The sequence below is a fragment of the Dreissena polymorpha genome, chromosome 4 (assembly GCF_020536995.1).
Source record: "Dreissena polymorpha isolate Duluth1 chromosome 4, UMN_Dpol_1.0, whole genome shotgun sequence".
NCBI classification, from domain to species: Eukaryota; Metazoa; Mollusca; class Bivalvia; order Myida; family Dreissenidae; genus Dreissena; species Dreissena polymorpha.
Window position 1 is genome coordinate 26,998,897 of NC_068358.1, and position 20,015 is coordinate 27,018,911.

Consider the following 20,015-nt stretch of genomic DNA (forward strand, 5'->3'; position numbering starts at 1 on the left):
TCTATGTTTATGAGCATGTATGTTTTTTGTATTGAGCTGATGCACTTTGTCTATAATAAATGAACTGGTATGTAAATGGTCAAAGGCATTTTGCTTATATTCCATAAACATCTTGAAACACTCAAAGTCTGAAGTATACTTTGTGATTTAAGCGTAAATAGTGCCGGATATATTAATAAGCGAAACTTTGAAAGATCTATTGCGACGTAGAAAATTTGATTTAAAAGTAGATGTATGCAGTTGCTTAAACCTGTATTATAATATTATAAATACCGTACGTCTATAGTTCCGGAAATAATTATTAAGAAACGTGTAAGATTCAAGACCGAGACAGACTGTTTTATTGAATAGAACATATCTTTCTTTATATTAACATTTACTATTTCGTTATTAATATTTCCCGTTTAGTTTTACGTGTCATTTACAATGTTTTGTAAAAACCTATCGTCAAAATTAAGTTTTTTATTATTGATAAGTAACATAGGTCCGAAAACTGATTTCAGGTAGCGGCAAACTTTTTAAAATAAAAGTATGTATCTTGTTAAGTAAACAACTGAAGGTTTTTTTAAATAAATATCTTTATTTTAAAATCGAACTCGCGCTTAAACAAAAATCTCTAGCCGGAAATGAATTGTGTGATTTTAAATGAACGAGTATCAGAGCTTTTCATTAGCAAAACTGTAAAACGTCATGACATGGCATACAATTTTATTGACAAAGCTTTTGCATTTTACTTTATTATTATGTTTTATGATTTTAAAAAAGTTTTAAAAGTAATATCAACGTCTTTAGCCTGAAAAATATTTGTTTGTGTTGTTCTCAATATGTACTAAACTGATTTCATTCTATCTTATTTTTTAATAGAATCTAAATTAACGATACAAATGTTCAACATGAAACAGTCATATGGGGCCTTAAATAAACTTGAATAGTTCCAACTTTGTTCTTTGCATTACCTTAACATATAAATGTATGTAATATATGCTCGTAATAAATTATAAATTTAAGATAAACAATAAAAAAACACGAACAAAATTAGTTATGCATTTCATATTTAATTTCGGATTGTCAATTTAAGCAAGATAATGTTCTTCAAAAGATCTGCGATACAGGCACGATCACATTCTCTCAATGGAAGTCTATGCCCCAAGTGTGGATTAAAAGCGTTAACTTGCATGCCTGTGACACCACATGTGTAGATACCGTTACTAAGATAAAATATTACGCGTCACCTTCTAGTTACATGTTAAATGACAATACCTAATTCATGCTGAGTTTTATTTCTCTTAAATGTAATTCAAATGAACCTTGTTTCTGTTTATCACATATTAACTGATACAACTATTTATAAAAAAACATGATCTTTTATGTAAAGACCAGATCGTAAAAATAAACTATTTACGTCTTTATATATATTAGATAAAATCGTTTTATTTTCTTGTTTTGTCCTTCAGTACCGCGTTGGTGGGGTGTGCGAAATTAAGCTGTGTTATACATTTTTAGTTTAGTTTCCGGACATGGTTGTCTATTTTAACATCAGAATAGTTCAGTATATTATCCAATACAGCATCGATATTCGCAGAACAGAGTTATGCTTAACTGCATTGCCATCGTAACTAAAATGAACGCATTTGAAACTTAAAACAATTTATAACATAATAATGCATTAAGATAGCCCATCAGATTTTACAAAAGTCCTTTTTGTTTAACGTGTACAATGAGAAACAATCGTAATGAGTACCATGATTTGAAAATTATCAACAACACCGATTAATTTCTCCATTACGCAATTGATTGAGGTCTTCAAAACATGCTGAAACTATTTATCCGTAAACTCCTTTAGGCGACGCAGGTTTATTTAGGAACGGACGACGTGTCATTAAGATAACAACGTAAAATGATATAAATCAGAATACCATGATGATTCGAAGGCATTTAATTGTCATATTTTACCGACAGTGGCAGAAAGAGGCAAATAATTTTCAGATTATAATTCATATTGGTGCGAAACTGGATAAGTTTTTATCTCGTTAAGTTGAAACACACCTTTTTTTGAAATAGTTTTTCCTCTTTTATTGTTATTACATTGGGTTAATGCAAGATTGGCGTTGGAAAATATTTTATTGTGATGAATATGTTGTTGTTTTTTATTTTGAAAAATAAAAGTTTTGCAACGACTGTGATACATGCAAGCTGTTATTTCGTATGGTATTTAAACGACATAATATAAAGAATGATATAAAATCGAAAACAGATTCATTTAAGTATGAACACATCAAGCAATGAAATATCTTAACCTTAGATCAAAGTAGCTAACATTCACGTTATTATTTGCTGCACATTCTTCCATACGATGTGAATAAAAGTGAATTTTACCAATTAATCAAACAGTCAGTAGTGGGAAAAAATTGAACACCACTGAATTGAATTCGAAATTTATCATTTGCTCAATCAGACGTTTTGATGTAAATGTTCATTGAATGTATGGTATTTTCTAGGGATGGCAAACCAAAGCAAATCCGTCACCGGTTAACCTGTTTCGATATTGGAGCGGTTAACCGGTTAACCGACTGTCTTTGTTCCACATAAAAAAACATCCGAAAAACGTATACGTTTACAAGGACATATAAAATATGTATTTTATAGGTCTTTGACGTTTATAAACAATTACATGTATATGCAAATATACTCTGTCTTGTTGATTGTCTTGCAGCCTAATTACTTGTGCGTTGTAAGAAATCCAGGCATGTTCGTACAGTGTCGTCCAAGATTAGCCTGTGCAGTCCGTAAAGGCTAACCAGGGACGAAATTTCAACATACACTGGATTTTCGTTAAGCAGGTACTTTTCTTTGATTTTCTTTTATAAATTGTGTCTTTGTTTATATACCGGAGCTCTGTAGCACCGATGTTCAAATCTAGCTATTAAAGGCTTTTAATGACACACTTCAAATAATGTGAACATCTACGAACACGTCCCTTTTTAAATTACACAATAGTATGATATTGATCACAGGGGTATGATGCAATTGTGGTTATAATAATACTGAAATGCAGTGACAATCCACTGATGCTGGTACTGCTGCTGATGTTGGTACTGCTGCTAATGATGATGATATTGATAATCATGACACTGCTGAAATTGATGATAATTATGAAAAGGAAAAGGAGAACTATCATGATGATATATAAATGCAAATTATTTTTATTTATAATAGTTGACTTTCGAAGTTGCGATAACACCAAAGTGCAGTGCTATACTTAACTATGGCATTGGCTATATTCGAGTACACCAACGTACTGAGTATTACTTGATCCGCGTCATGCGAAAATGGGTCTTATTCGACATATGTAGCTCCAGACCAATTAACGCCGATGAGATCACGAAACCTTGCGTGACTGCGCAGGCTGCTCTGGAGCAACGCTGGCCACATATGGCATAGGGCTCATTTTTATATGACGCCGTTCAATTAGGATTGTTATAGGAACGATTACTTTTGAATGCAGGTATTGCCTTACATGAGAAGAGAATGAGTCACGTTATGACAACTCACATTACATTATATATACGCATTATTTATTATAAAATCACTGGCCCAAACATTTAAGTTTTCCCAACAGGGTTTCGTGTTTTGGAAACATTCTTAAAAGCGTGGTATTTGAAATTCAGCGTTAGTCCGTTTGCTAATGGTAACTACATGAAACGTGATTTTGATCAAGGGATAATAAATAATAAATGAAGCGTGTTTATCTTAATGGGATCATATATGATGCTTGTTAAAAAACAACTTTATTTTATTTTATTACTTTCGCTCTCTCAAAATCTTTGTTCATGTAATAATAAATGAAGCGTTTTTACGCTACGGGAATAATAAAACAAAGCGTGGTAATGTTAATGGGATATTAAGTGAACTTGTTTACTTGCGCGAGTTATTGAAATGGCTCTGCTTGACTGAGTTTTAAATATGTGGGTCATGATTTAGACTCCATCGAGCGCATTGAAGGATGTCATTATTTTGTTGTGCGGGGTTTTGGTTAGCTGCGTCAAGTTAATTTTCTTAGCAACGCCGTGTTAAATATGACATCCTTACTGCATATACACAATTATATAACCAGACATAACAATATAACAAAACGTTTAAATAGTAACTGATGAACTTCAATAGTTTCTATCAAGAGTTCCAGTGCTCACATAAACATAAACAAACGGTAGGACGAACATATCCGAAAATAACGAATCAAGATTATTAGCACCTTTTGGTCAATCACTACATTAATTCTGTTGTAGTCTATTTATGTTTCTCATACAGATGAAAATTATCACTGGTGTGTGCTGATTGAAAAAGAAAAGGTGCTAACGATTTGAGCATTTATTGCGTTCAACAAAAAATGCGTTTTCTGCAAGAGTAACCGAAAATTAATTTTGTAATCGGTTAACCTCCTAAAGAAACGGATAACCGGTTAACCGATTAACCGTTGCAATCCCTAGTTTGTTCATTTATACTAATTTGTACACAATCGATCAATCAGATTTGATGATGTTAACTTTGTTCTGGATCAAAAAGATGTTTTTACACATCACATTCTCCGATACGATCGACTAAATTGGGATGGGGGGGGGGGGGGGTTCGAAGTAAGTTTGTTTAAAAAAAAATGTATTACTTAAGTTATGAAATTAACGTATTTGCAATGACACTTTTTCAGGTGATAAAATCCAGTTTCATGTGTTTTTTGCATTGTTATACCTGCTTTGAAAATGGCAGTAAATTGCTTGCAAGTGCCTATTCTAAATGAGATTTTGTGATTTTCTTTTGCTGCAGTGGCTTGTGTAAAATTCATTTGCGGCTTATATAATATTTCTACCTCCCTCTCCCCCTCCCTCTCCCTCCTCCCTCTCTCTATCCTCACTCAATCCCTCACTCTCTCCCCCTCTGTCTCATATATCAATCTTATTGCCATTCCGCTAATATTCCGCTCGAATACTGGCCAAACAGATGCATTAAAGCTCATTAAATTATGCTCCACAAATAATATATTCACTTTAAAAAAACTATTAATGTTACAACAAGCGTCCTTTTTTACAATACATAATACTTATTGTGCCTATTCAAATAATTTCCTAACTTATTAGTGGAAGAACATCAAAATGCATTTCAATGTTGATAAGTTAATAATATTGATAATCAAAATAAATGATTGATCACAAAAACATTGGCATTAGTTTTATTTGTGCTGGACATGTTCAGTATTTTTCCATCTTTTTATACTTTCTGTATTTCCAGCTATCGCAAGTCACAAAACGTTGATGAATTGCGTGCTATGAATATGTTTAACATTAGGTCAAGAAGTTGTAACTTCACCTATGGCTTGAACTTGTTCTTTTAAGGGCTTCATTTTTACAGACAGGACCAAAACATAACATCTTTATTGTAACCTGACGTGCACAGTTATTTGTATTTTATATAGGTATCAGATGCAGTTAAACTCCTTAAGCGTGAACGTAAGCGTGTGTGTTTTAACACAATCATTCTTTTCGTGACAAATAAATCGAACTCCAAAAGATACCTGCAGCTTTGGCACTAATAAAAATTGTATTGAACGATGAAATCACTATTGTATTATTTTGTAGATCTTAGAATTTAGTATTGATGTTCTTATGAGATTAAGATGAAGTACAATATTTTTGCTCCGATTTTGAAAAACAAAAGTTACCCGCAGAACTTAATGATTTTAAAGGAACATAGGAGTCGCATCTCCAGTCATTTCTTTCCATTGACATTCATTGGATATTTTAGTTAACTCAAACGCACAATATAACCGATCCGATTTACTGTATTGTAAATGAGATAAACACATATACATTATGTCACAATAACAACACTGGAAAAAGTCATGTTTAAGTAGAATGTCTAAATATCTAACGATTTAAACACAAAAAAAAACTATTCACAATGCCCAATCCCCACTCCTAAGTGGACACATTCATATGCTGATGAATAAGTCTCTTTTGTTAGCAGTGCAATTCCTCGGACTCATCAGCTCCCTATGCGGTTAATGGCAAACAATGGTAAAGCAAGTATAAACGTTTCTCAGACCAGATAAAATATGGATAAATAAAAATTGAATACAAGTTCAGATAAAGTAGTTACAGAGAATAATAAACGAAATAATATTTGTTTGTTTCAACTGCAACAAAATGTTTTACTCTGTAGAGATTCGTTTGTACGACGCGTAGACACAATTAATAACAAGAGCTTGTCACAGTAGTGCCGAATCCCCGCCGAATTGTGTTTGCTTGTATGACAACATTTGTTTTAGAGAGAAGAATAATATTTGTAAAAACAAATAAAGGGAGATAATTCATTATGCTCCGAACAAAAAATTACTTTGAAATTAAATAAAGGGATATAATTCAAACACTAAGGTAGGTAGAGTTATGGTTCTTAGTCACTGCACTTCTCCTAGTTGCCATCTGTTTAAGTTTGAAGTTTCAAGTAAATCCCTTCAGTACATTTAGAGTTATGCTCCGGACAAATAATTACTTTAAAATTATATAAAAGGGGAGATAATTCAAAAACTAAGGTAGATAGAGTTATGGTTCTTGGTCACTGCACTTCTCCTAGTTGCCATATGTTTATATTTCAAGTTTCAAGTAAATCCCTTTAGTACATTTAGAGTTATGCTCCGGACAAAATTTACTTTAAAGTTATATAAAAGGGGAGATAATTAAAAATAAGGTAGATAGAGTTATGGTTCTTAGTCACTGCACTTTTCCTACTTTCCATCTGTTTATATTTCAAGTTTCAAGTAAATCCCTTCAGTAGATTTAGAGTTATGCTCCGGACAAAAAATTACTTTAAAATTATATAAAAGGGGAGATAATTCAAAATCTAAGGTAGATAGAGTTATGGTTCTTGATTACTGCACTTCTCCTAGTTGCCATCTGTTTATATTTCAAGTTTCAATTAAATCCCTTTAGTAGATTTAGAGTTATGCTCCGGACAAAAATGTACTTTAAAATTATATAGAAGGGAAGATAATTTAAAAACTAAGGTAGATAGAGTTGTGGTTCTTGGTCACTGCACTTCTCCTAGTTGCCATCTGTTAATATTTCAAGTTTCAAGTAAATCCCTACAGTAGATTTGGAGTTATGCTCCGGACAAAAATTTACATTAAAATCATATAAAAGGGAAGATAATTCAAAAACTAAGGTAATAGAGTTGTGGTTCATGGTCATTGCACTTCTCATAGTTTCCATCTGTGTATATTTCAAGTTTCAAGTAAATCCCTTCAGTAGATTTAGAGTTATGCTCCGGACAAAAATGTACTTTAAAATCCTATAAAAGGGGAGATAATTCAAAAACTAAGGTAGATAGAGTTATGGTTCTTGGTCACTGCACTTGTCCTAGTTGCCATCTGTTTATATTCTAAGTTTAAAGTAAGTGTATTGAATAGATTTGGAGTTATGCTCCGGACAAAGATTCAGCCAGACGGACAGACGGACAGACGGACAGGACCAATTACTATATCCCCTCCGAAAATTTTTCGGCGGGGATAAAAAAAATACGTGTCGGCATCGGCGTTAACTTCAATCATTCTATGTCTGGAAACCATATTTGGTTCATGTTCCCGTATTAATTCGACGGATATGGACTGATTGCTCTGATAATGAATATCTCTTGCAAGAGGACAAACTTCCTTAACAGTTCGTGAAACTTGCCAATCTAAATAAAAGACCAAAGAAGATTTCCGACAAAGGAAGACATATAAACGCACATACATTCGAAACGTTCGTTTAGCACATAAATATTTCAACATATATCAATTCATATGAATTACTATCGCTTACTAAATGTATGTATGTTACATAATAATTTCAGTAGAAACGCATTGTTCAAGGTTGATAGAGAGATAATCTTTTAAGTACTATCCGAACAAATGTCAACGATGCAGTTTTAAAAATAATACACGTTTATAAGATGTCTGCCGAACCTATGACTTGTAGGCACAATAACCCATTACGTAAAAAACAAGAGCCTTGGTGGGACAGGCAATGCTTATTAGCAAAACGAAAGAAATACTCTCTTCTTAGACGCTTTCGTTCGACTAATAATAACGTAGATTTTTTAAACTATAAGGTAGCTAGATCATCTTTCAAAAACATGTGCAAGGGGAAACTATGCACGTATCAACGTAAAAAACGATTTTCACTTCTAAAATCAAGCAATAATCCAAAAACGTTCTGGAAACTAGTAAGAGGACACACAAAGCCGGAAACGGAAAGCAATTCTGTTTCCCCTCGAAACTGGCGAGATTATTATCAATCTTTACTTTACAGTGATGACCAGATTCCAATCCATAATGTCCGTTTTGATAACAGTGACGATTATGATGTAAATAGCCCTTTTAATAGACCAATTAGAGATGAAGAAATAAGGATTAGTATATCTAAGCTGAAAACTGGTAAATCACACGGTAAGGACGGGATAGGAGTGGAATTTTATAAAAACATACAACATATCATAATCCCGATCTTGAATAGTCTTTTTAATCAAATTTTGGATACAGGTACATTTTCGGAATCGTGGTGCGAAAGTATTATAGTTCCAATATTTAAATCGGGCAGTAATGAAGAACCGGCTAATTACAGAGGAATTTCACTGATTAATGTCATGTATAAAATTTTCTCAAGTATAATTAATGATCGTATAAATGAGTGGGCAGAGAAAAACACCATCACAGAAGAGTCACAAGCCGGGTTTAGATCTGGCTACTCGGTTGTAGATAACCTTTTTTGTCTCCAGAGCATGATTCAAAAGTATACGTCGAAACCTGGTGGTCGTTTCTACGTACTATACGTGGACTTCAAAAAGGCCTTTGATTCATTGGTTCATTTCAAGCTTTTTACCAGCTTATGTGCCACAGGTATGAACGACAAGATTCTAATTGTCTTGCAATCGCTGTACGCAAATTTACGCGCACATATCAAAGTGTCCGGAAATTTCATTACGCAACCATTCTGCTGTAACATCGGTACCAGGCAGAGTGATTTAAGCTCACCGATAATATTTTCATTATATATTAATAATTTAGTAAGCTACGTAAGGAAAATTGTAGACATGGAATATTCATAACAAATGATATACCAGATATTTATTGTTTGATGTACGCTGATGACGTAGCTAATTGCGCGGACACAGCATATAACCTTCAGTTACATTTAAACGCTGTAACACAATTTTGCGAAGATACTGGTATGCAGATTAACCTGAATAAAACCGAAATTATAGTCTTCCGTAATGGTGGTCCTTTACGCAATTATGAAGCGTGGTTTCTATATGGTCAAAAGGTTAAAGTTGTTTCAGTCTATAAATATATGTCATTTACTCTAAAGCTATCGTGGACAGCTGCTAAATCCAAGTAGGTGGCACAAGCGCGCAAAGCATTCTTCTCTATCAAATTCAAGTTCCCTTTGGTTATTTTACCCATAGTGACATTTTAAAACTTTTTGACACTATGATTGTGCCGATACTCACATTTGGGGCTGAAATATGGGGTTATGAATACTGTGATATAATCGAAAGATCACAAATCGAATTTTGCAAATATTTCTTAGGCGTAGGCTCGTCGGTTAATAACAGCATGGTCTTAGGGGAATGTGGTAGACTGTCACTTTGTTGTGTGTATTATCAGAAATGCATAAAATACTGGACAGGTGTCATTTACTACAAATGCCTAACCATGGATATCCATTTAATTGTATCAGAATGCTGAAGTCGTCAGACGATATTGGAAGGAAAAATTGGGCAACATATGTGAAGGAACACTTATTCAAATATGGTTTTGGTTTTGTTTGGGTTTCCCAGGACGTAGGCGATATGAATATATTTTTACAATGCTTTAAACAGCGTATACAAGACTGTAAAATCCAAGACTGGCACAATGAGATTAATGCATCTCCGCGCTGCGACACTAACAAACAGTTCAAGTCACTTTTAACTCCGGTGAAATATTTAACAATAGATGTATCCTTTAAGTCACGTCGCGCATTTGCTAGTTTTAGATGTTCTTATCATAAATTGAACATTGAACTTGGAAGGCATTTTAACGTACAGCGCGAAAACCGAACATGCTAATTTTGTGTAACAAGATTTGACGTACATGTACTGGAGAACGAATTTCATGCGTTTTTTGAATGCCCCCAGTTCACTGATATACGAACAAGTTATTTGTATAATTGGTATTACGGCCAAAGAAACGAAACGTCATTTAATATCTTATCTTATCTGATATTTCTGTTATAAAACAATTAACATTCTATGTTACGAAATTAATGAATGTCATTGGGAATATAAATTTACCTTGATTACAAACTTTGTGATGTAATAATTTGTGTTGTATACTAGTTTCATAGACTCTTTTTTTGTCACAAAATGCAGAAAAATAATATTTTTGAGTCTATCATATATGAATGATGGAACTATATACATGTATGCACTGGTAACACGGATTTTGTATCATTTTTATAATGTGTATTTGTTAAAAAACCAGTGTAAAACAACCATTTTTACAAGGTGGCATTTATCATTATGAAATTGTAAATGAATGCTGTATTTTGGGCCGGAGGCCTTTATTTACATGATATTTAATAAATCTTGAAAATCTTGAAATCTTGATAACTAAATAACTTTGAGCATATGAGGTCGCTGTATAATAATACGGTATATACTGAGAATTTGTCTTTTAAAGTAATACACAAATTACACGTTCTTTCTTATATGAGTACGGGAGAAAATTTGGAACATTTCAAAATACCCAAAATGCGTTGAACTGTAAAAAATGGACATGTTTTACGCAGATTGTTAATGTTTTATGCAAATTGATTCTGCTTCAGTTGCACAATCTTTCATTTCGTTTTTAAATAAAATTATCATTGAAATCTTTTTTTAAAATTTGAAATAAATATCTTACATCTAGAAAATCCATACTTCGTACAATCCTAAATAACTATTTATATTGATCGTGTCATTTCTCATCGTATAGGCACATGTTAATTAAACTATGTGTGAAAAGCACTTCAATGGAAACCATTTTGTCTTTTATGGAATTAGACACTAACGGCATTATTGGAGGTTTTCAATATATATTGGCTCCAAACTGTTAGGTAGCGATAAAAAGACTAGTATCAATATGGGTTTAGGGTTTCTAGAATAATGTTCAAGGGGACTAGTATATGGCATTGTTGTTTGTTTGCAGAGCAGTTTTTGAAAAATAAAATTAGAGCACTACAGAATAAACATAGCTGACAAGCATCATTACAATAGGTGTTAATTGATTTATAAAGATAATTAAATTAATAACCCATACATACTTTTGCTATTTTAATAACGGTTTCGTAAAATATTCTGTAAGACCAGATGCTTGTCATTGGAACTAAAAGGGTGACCATGATATACGTAATACTTTTTTAGGTAATGGCCTAGAAATGTCTAAAATTATTTCAAAAGGCAAACTTGTTCATGAACATGGAATAATATTGGTTTTTTGCCAAGTAATCGACCTTTGAACTTTTATTAACAAGGTTAACGTTTTAATCAAGACCTAACACCATAAGGAAAATGAAAGCTCTCCAATATGTAGTAACATATTAAATTGAGATGTATTACTACATAAGTGAACCTTGTTACATTAATTTTTTCTTTGAAGCAAACGGCAGCGGGAGCCATATTCATGAACATGTTTCTGATTGGAAAAAAAAATAGTCTTATTTACACGGTAATCGTATATTCAGTCAATTTGCAATAAATTATTTGTATATAAATTCGTGTTTCATTGCACGCTGTCAAGTCATTAAACAATAATCTATCGTTATCATCTACCAAATCGAATACCACACATACCATATTTATACCAATTCGGACCAAATGATCTGTACTTTACATTCTCATAAAATGACCAAACTATAGGCTTATTATTTCCCTTAGACACCTCAGATAAATTAAGGAAGAAAATTACAGGAGCATACGATTCGATGGGTATAAATCAGATTGTCGTTAGGACTCACGGACATTCAATTATCAATGATCAGACGGATAAAACGTTCCCGACGTATAATTTGCCTAGTGCGAAAATGGCAGCTATGCTTAATTTATATATGCTAGGGAAAACGGGTGATATCTGTAACAGGTGGATTAACGTTTGCAAATAGTGTAGTATGTTAAAAGTGTGGCATTGATACTTAAAACAATGCAACTTTCAATATTAAGTTATATTTATCGGCTTAGCTGTTTTACCAAGCTTTTCATCTAAAATGATCTTAAAATAACACTAGCAGACCCGAATGAATACATTCGAATATTTAATTGGCTGATTCGAGAGAAATCCCTCAACCCCGAATATTGGCACCATCACTGCGTCTGTGTACAGCATTAAGGATGCAATATTGTTCAGTGTAAGGAATTCCAGACTTCCCTCTTATGCTCACACGACACATAGACCAAAGTGTTGCCTAGTTTCAGTTAAACGTTAAAATCCATCTCTCAGAATTTCATTGTCAGTATTTGGTCACTAACTCATCCGGGGAGGACATAATAGGCTATCAGTGAACGTTGATTACGAAGTATTGCTTTCAAAATGAATAAAAAAACTATAACATTTTGCTGTCAATGAAAAAACGTGTATCTCCACTTTATATCCGAAATAACAACGACCGTGCACTCCACCTCCAGTGGTTGGCGACAAAGGAAACAACCATAGGAACATTGAACGTAAGAACACTAAATGCATGTGGCTATGCCCATGAACTGACACATGAGCTGAAGCGCTAGCGCTGGGTCATCATCGGACTAGCTGCGATTAGGTGGCTAGGATTCGAAAAAACATCAACAGAAGAAGGGCAAAAGATATGGTTCAGCGGAAAGGATTCTATAAATCGTCATGTGGTTGTTTTCATCGTTAGGAAGGAGGTAGTAAACAGCGTAATCAGTTGCACGCAAGTCTCCAACAGACTCATTTTTATCCGTTTATCAGTGAAACCTAACAACATAACAAGCATCCAGGTCTACGCACCAACAACTGACTACAAAAACGAGGAGATTGAACAGGTCTACGAAAAATTAGAGTGCATCTTAGCCCAGGTCCCCAAGAAACCCATCATCATTGTCCAAGACAACTTGATCGCCAAGGTTGGACGCATACCAAGACTTGTGATGGACAATAGGTAGATGTGGCTTAGGACAGACCAATGACAGAGGTTTGAGACTTCTTGCGTTCGTCGGAAAGCGATATCACGCTGGCCAACACGCTGCACCAAAAACAAACCGTCCAGAATAGAGACATGGCATGCTCCAAAAGTGCATGTACAAAAATAGATCGATTTCATACTGGCGCCGCAACAGTTCAAGTCCAGCATTGAAAATGCGAACACAAGAATGCTTCGTGGAGCATATAGCGGCAGTGACCATGACTTAGTGCTCACCACCATCAAGCTGGAGTTAAAGAGCAAGTGCATATCTAGTAGTTTTTCCCAGGATTGCAAAGGGGCATGGCGCATTACTTTCAAAAAAGGCATTTTAACGCGCAGTTTATGCAAAAAAGGGCAAAAACGTTCTGTGGATGCCTGGTTTTGAGAGAAACATTCAATCGCATCAGAGGCAGTTGGGGGGAAACATAAAAATATAAACAAGCCCATTTAATGGTAATTCGTGTATTTAACCAACTTTATTTAATATTAATATATTTGCCTTGTTATGTCTTCCATTAAAGTTCCATGCTGTTTCAGTATACTGTACAGCATGACAAACATAATAAAGCAATATATACATATGAATCTGATTATAAACAGATACACTAACATATAAATGAAACCATGTTAACCTTATCCCATTTTCTAACGATAATCTTGTCAGATGTTTTAATTTTGCGAGTAAACTGAACGCTAACAATTTGCAAACACTCGTTTCCGTTACAAGTATCCACTGAGTAGATTACTTATGAAAATGTTGTTTGTATCTTAAACGTTTTATGCATCGTTCGTTATCACATGCATTAATTTGAATTTCAGTAATCTCTTCTAAATGTATGATCTCCATCGTTTATTTATTTGCCATTTATGCCGAGAGTCACAATTTATTTTCTGTATAATCCGCCATCTTGTTAAAATGATGTAAACGATAGTTGCGCACATATCAACGTAATATCGTATAATTTGTCCATCTAATACGCGATTCGCATTTAATTTAATTAGGAAACGGTTCAGTAATTGTTTCAATAATTAATAATCTAAACGACCATAACGAAAAAGACACAAGTTGTTTGTGTTTTTTTAATTTCATTACTCGTAAATATACATGTTTTGATATTACTGTATCATGCATGAAATGCACAATTTCCACGAGGATAACATCGAGGTTTACCTCTCTGAAGTAACTGTCATCGATTTTATCGTGGATGAGTACACATTATGGACCGATAAGTGTGCTAGGTATAAGCCAGTGAAATTATCGATTGATATGGACACGGGGTTATTCACGCATGACTAATACACAACTGCGCGATTCTTCGCTGCTTGGGGCCATAATCTGATACTTGTCGGCTTAAAAGTTTGGTTAAGAGGCAATAAAGATTATATCAATAAGGGCGCATGGCGGATTTTTCCTTTGAAAATGGCAGAGTTAAAGGTGGCATGGCGCAGCGCCACGCAAAAAGGGCCTTGGAAAAACACTATTATTCACAAAGAAACCTCACATAGGATTTTACTTGGAGAAAATGAACGCTTTGCGATACATGTAGCAGATGTATTTCAAGCAAAGATAGGTGGCAAGGTTGCAGTCCTGAACATATAAGACAATGACATGGCCACCATTGGCAATGGCATTAAGGATGTCCTACTGTCATCGGCTAAAGAAGTGCTTTGTAGAGAGAGAGAAGGATGAACAAACCATGGGTGACGGCCTTAATCATTGACAAATGTGACAACAGAAGATAGCTAAGGCATGAGAAGTACACTAGCAAGGACTCTAGTGCAAAGTCCCAGAAAGCGAACAGGGAGGTAAGGAAGAAAAGGAAAATACCAAGGAGACATGGATTGAGGAACAATGAATCATCATCGACATAGAGATGACCGCAGGCAGCAGTTACAAGGCCTACAGCACCCTCAAGACCCTCACGAAGATCAGTATGCCCAAGGCCAGTGTTAAATCAGGCGCGAACGGGAATCCCCTGACCGAGAGTGTCACATTCTTAAACAGATGGGGTAAAAACTGCAGTGAACTCTACAGCTATCCGCTCCAAACGGACTCCAGACTCCTTCAGAACGAGCCCAGACCAGAAGCGGACGACGCCCATTATTAAGGCAGAGGTTGGGGTTGCAGTGCGTTATCATAATACGGAAAAATCTCCAGAAGTAGATAACGTCCCTTCCGAGCTGACTAAGCACGGAGGAGAGGCAACGACAATAGTATTGACGACCTTATGCCAACAGATTTCGGAGGAGAAGAAGTGGCTCAAGGAGTGGGCCCAGTAACTGGTCATACCCCCACCAAAAAAGGGCAACTTTAAGTTTTGCGAGAATAACCATCAGTCTTAGAAGTCATCCCAGCAAAGTCATGCTACGCATAATCCTTAATCGATTGAAAAGTAAGGCCGAGGAACTACTGGCCGAGGAGCAAGCTGGATTCAGAACTTGGCGGAGCACAGTGGATTTGATCTTCAACTGCAGAAAAATCTTTGAAAAACATCTTATACACAAACGTGACCTCTTCCACAACTGTATTTACTTTAAGAAAGCTTTCGACCGTGTGTGTCATGATGGCCTTTGGCATGTTATGAGAGGATTTAACATTGACGATGGGCTGGTGAAGTTATTCAATAACGGAAACGCCACCCGTGCAGTACTTCTCAACGGACAGCAGGGGGACTTATTAAGAACATCAGTGGGCGTTCATCAGGGATGTCTGCACTATGGCGCAACTCTGTCCAAGGATAGTACCAGTATCGCTGAGGTCCGAATAAGCATTGCCGAGAAGACGGCAGTGATGGCCAGATTTAGCAGGTTTTGGACAAGCAGTTCTATCAGCTTTCCGACCAAGTACAGGCTCTACAAGTCCCTCGTAGTCTCTATCCTACTCTACGGGTGAGAGACCTGGACGCTTCTCACGGACACAGAATGCATAATACAGGTATTTGATAATAAATTTCTCCGAAGACTGCTCCGCATCTCCTATACAGAGAACAAGACCAACGAGTACGTCCGGAATATGACTGCAACACTTGTTGGTCCACAAGAGCCCCTACTGGCGATAGTCAAACGACGCAAGTTGGCTTGGTATGGACACGTCACTAGCTGATGATGATGATGATTGTGCTTGGATATTCCATTTACATGAAGCAATTATATTTTTTAAATACCCGCGTCATGCGAAAATGGGTCTGATGCCATATGCGGCCGGCGAAGATAAAGCCCAGCCTGCGCTTCTCGCAGTCTGGTCAGGATATACTTAATGTGACAAAGAACACTCGCGTGATTTTATAGCGGACATCGCAGCTCCTGGTCAGATTGCGCAGTCACGCAGACTGGGCTTGCGGTACGCTTGCCGAAACGCTATAAGACCCATTTTCGTATGACGCGACTCTAAACATTTTATTTAAATGTGTTGAAATATACTATGTGTTAATCAAGTACATGTTTAAGCATACCATACATTTTGAGGGCGAGGAAATGAACTCATAATAAGCCATGTGAGGAATCATATGATGTGATCTCCCGTAGTATAATTGTTATCAACAAACAATATTGTGTGGTTTGAAAATGCGGTCACTTAATAGCACAGATTTCATGCGATTGAAATGCAAATAACAAGTGCAACACAACTGTTAAACATTTGTTTTCAATTAAATTATTAAAAATGTGTTGTTGTTTTTTAACTTTATTTAAAAGTCATGATATACGCCGAATATCTTTTTTAAATAAATCTTGTTAAATTTATACCAAATCGACTGTATTTTAGAGGGCTGATATTAAATACGGTATTGTAAATGACATCAATTGATTGATCTGTATTTTCCTTAAGGACGTTCAGGGCGTTATAATTAAAGCGTCACCGTAAGCCAAAATACATCTTCTAGCATTATTTGTTTGATTAAAGCATTTGCTATGTCAATCGTTCTGATTACAGTATGTTTGTCATTATTTGAGGTTAATCAATGCATAATTGAGCCGTGTTCTGAGAAAACTGGGCATAATGCATGTACGTAAAGTGTCGTCCCAGATTAGCCTGTTCAGTCCGCACAGGCTTATCAGGGACGAAACTTTCCGCCTAAATTGGATTTGTTTCTAAGAAGAGACTTCATTTAAACAAAAAATATCATAAAAGCGGAAAGTTTCGTCCCTGATTAGCCTGTGCGGACTGCACAGGCTAATCTGGGACGACACTTTACGCACATGCATTATGCCCACTTTTACAAGGGCACATGGCAGCATCGTCTCTCCGCTGATAATCCAAGCTGAGCGTGCGTTTATTCGCATATACATTGATGTTTATCGGAAACTGATTTGGTAAGTTGATTTCCTAAAACAATTGCATTGGAAGTGACTGTTGCGAATACAGATATAATGACATACAAGACACATTACAAGACAAGAAAGTCTTTTTTACTCATAGAGCTCCTAATGACAGTCCAATTAAACCGATTGTATGCTGAATTGTTGTTGAATGTGTAAGGTGTTGAGCTGTGTACATATGCATTTGGTATTTTTTTAATTATAGGGACCACGTGCTCATAACAAATTTCTGTCCTGACACCGGTGCATTTGTTTCATGTTGTTCACATGTATGTACAGCTGAAGAAACGACGCACTCATTTCGCTGTGATCTAGAAAGCAATGTAGTCTGAAGCGAAATCCTTTTTTCCTAGCAACAAAAATCTTTGTAAATAAAGTTCCAGAATATAATTCTTAATTAATTATAATAAAATAGTTGTTTATACTTTATAAAAAAGTATACATCAGAAATTATCGTTTTAGCTCTGTCCATTGTTAGTATTATTAGGGCTGGAAATGCGACTTTGGTACCTGACAATCAAGAACGAATGTATCCACAAATTCCGTATGCCATAAACAACACGAAAGTATAACACTCATGTCGATAAAAAGGGATAATTAATTATTAAATGTTGTTATTATTTTTAGATAGACTATTCGTACAATGATCATTTTTAGCATTACCGCACTTTTCGTCTGTGTGTTTTCTCAGCCAAACAAGGCATCGATTAATTTTCCGAAGTTGACGGGAGTTGAAGCAAAACGCGTTTAAGCCTAATTGTCAAATTTAATAATTCAATTTCTCTGATGTGGTAGATATTGTAAGTTGTTCGCTTAAAATATTTTGAACTGACAGTTATGTCAGTTTGAAATGAAGTTGTATTAGATGTAGGTGAATAGTTTTTTTCATAGATTAATATTATCCAATACAGAGTTGTTTACATACTACGTCTCAGAAGTGCACTCTTAAGCATAGTTTCATAATTTTAACAATTTCATTACTCACACATTTTTGCAGATACCATGGTAACATCTAAGCCAGAATGTCAAAATGTATGTGTATATGTATTTAAACAATTAATATATACATCAAAATTTCAATGAAACTATTTGATAGGTCAAATATGTTAAGTTTGACTTTTCTTAAATGATTGTCGTATTTAAAACAGTCATGAACTGTTATAAATTCCAAAATCTATTATAATCTGAATTTTAATACAATAATAATTTAAAAAAGCTAGACTTTGTCGCGACTCGAGCCCGATCCCGAGGAAAAAAAGTTAACTCGCTATCAGACCACCTTGGCTATCGAGAGTGTTCTAAATGTTACTAATACGCGTATTTTCCAAGAACAATCCAACTACTTAATGACAAGCATTTCCAATTTCTAGTCATGATTAACGATAACGCACCATCCTTTTTTTTCTGGCTCTTGAATGTCATCCTTCTTGTTCGAAAATAATAGACACGGTCCATTACGAATATTTGCCGAATGGTTTTATTTGTCATTTTGCCAAACTGTGAACAAGTCCTTTTTAGATTTGTTTAAACGTCCATTTTAGATTTAGTATAAAATTCTGAAATACATACAAATTCCTTTTTGTATTAGCAATTCATAGATAAATATATGTCGGTAAATGTATCATATAAAAGTTTCATATTACGATCATCTTAATTATCGCAAACCAAACCCACTGAATTATTCGTTGGTTTCCGATTAGGAAATGTTTATAATGCAATCTTATCACAATGATTTCCAAGGACAAGCATGTTAATGTACGTGGCAGATCACGATCGTCAGGGTATTGTAATAAATTGTATGAGGTTATGTTGTCCAACTGGGGAATTAATTTGCAGCTTATTCTAGCAACCGAGGAAGTGACCTGTATACATGTATACGGCAAATATATTTATAATATTTATATATAATGCGTTTTTACAAAAACACAATCAATATCATATATAAAGCTATAATCTTCGTCATATTGAGTAACAACTAAAAGTGTGTAAACACTGTAAAAAAGTGAGGATTAACACTATTGAAAAATATATTTATTCACGAAAATTGATTCAACATTACAGTTTACTAATCCAAAAAACAACGGATATTAAAGAAATTAATAATTTAACGCAGATATACATTAAGCGAACATCGGCGCAATTTTAATTATGCCTTTTCAAAAGCAACATTGTTAAATGTCAATAATTACACACATGCATTTCACTTCCTCAACTATTTAAGTTATTATTTATAAACAAATTCTGCACAATTCAGCACATGATGATTGCAGTCAACATGTATTTTATGTTTGTCTAATGTTCTTAGGATGCATATCTTGTGACATTTACCCACACTAACGCCGGTAGTATCAATATTGAATTTTTTAGCGCCACAAAACATGCTAACGGTTTGTTCGGCGTTTATATAAAGAACAGTATCGCCATAACGATTTGTTCTTGTATTAGTGGTATTTTGCT